Here is a 1165-nt window from a genome sequence, read left to right on the forward strand (position 1 = left end):
CCTTTGGATGTAAAAATGTTTTCCCAGTTTATTGCTTCCCTTCTAATCTTGTCTGCATTAGTTTTGTTTGTATAAAACTTTTTAACTTAATATAATCAAAATTATCTATTTGGTGATCAATAATGATCTCCAATTTTTTTTGGTCATAAATTGATTCCCCCCACCCACACACACACACACAGATTTGAGAGGAAAACTATCCTATGTTCTTCTAAGTTGCTTATAATCACTCTTTAAAAAAAATTAAATATGGAACGCTTCACAAATTTGCATGTCATTCTTGTGCAGGAGCCATGCTAATCTCTCTATCATTCCAATTTTATTATGAATACTGCTGAAGCAAGCACATAATATCACTCTTTATGTCTAAATCATGAAGCCATTCCAACCTTATCTTGGTATACATTGTTAGGTGTGGGTCAATGCCTAGTTTCTGCCATACTAGTTTCCAACTTTTCCAGCAGTTTTTGTCAAAAAGTGAGTTTTTAATCCCAAAAGCTGGGGTCTTTGAGTTTGTCAAATGCTAGATTATTATAGTCCTCAACTATTTTGTCCAGTTAGTGAACCTAATTGATTTGACTGATCAACTACTCTATTTCTTAGCCAGTACCATTTTTTTTATTAAAGCTTTATGATTTTCTTTTTTTAAATAAAGCTTTTTTTTTTTATTTTCAAAATATATGCACAGATAATTTTACAATATTGACCCTGGCATAGCCTGGTATTTCAATATTCTCCTTCCTGCCACTCCATCCCTTAGATGGCAAGTGATTCAATATATGTTAAAGATTTTTAAATACATATTAAATCTGACATGTGTAAACATATTTATATAATTTTCTTGCTGCACAAGAGAAATCAGATAAAAAAATTGAGTAAGAAAATGCAAGTGAACAACAAAAAGAGTGAGAATGTTGTGTTGTGATCCACATTCAATTCCCATAGCTCTCTCTCTAGGTGTAGATGGCTCTCTTCATCACAAGATCATTGGAACTGGCATCATTTATCTCATTGTTGGAAAGAGTCATGTCTATCAGAATTAATCATCATATAATATTGATGTTGTCCTGTACAATGATCTCTTGGTTCTACTAACTTCACTTAGCATCAGTTCATTTAAGTCTCTCCAGGCTTCTCTAAAATCATCCTGCTGGTCATTTCTTAC

The 1165-nt window shown here is 32.4% G+C and overlaps 1 non-coding gene across 1 annotated transcript; it reads right to left on the reverse strand.

The window, feature by feature from the left end:
* Positions 1-243: 243 nt before the first annotated feature.
* Positions 244-347, reverse strand: LOC127552562 (U6 spliceosomal RNA). The gene has a single exon (XR_007951437.1). It is a non-coding gene; the product is annotated as a U6 spliceosomal RNA (small nuclear RNA).
* Between the last annotated feature and the right edge of the window lie 818 nt (positions 348-1165).

This window comes from Antechinus flavipes, chromosome 2, assembly GCF_016432865.1.
Source record: "Antechinus flavipes isolate AdamAnt ecotype Samford, QLD, Australia chromosome 2, AdamAnt_v2, whole genome shotgun sequence".
Classification (NCBI taxonomy): Eukaryota; Metazoa; Chordata; class Mammalia; order Dasyuromorphia; family Dasyuridae; genus Antechinus; species Antechinus flavipes.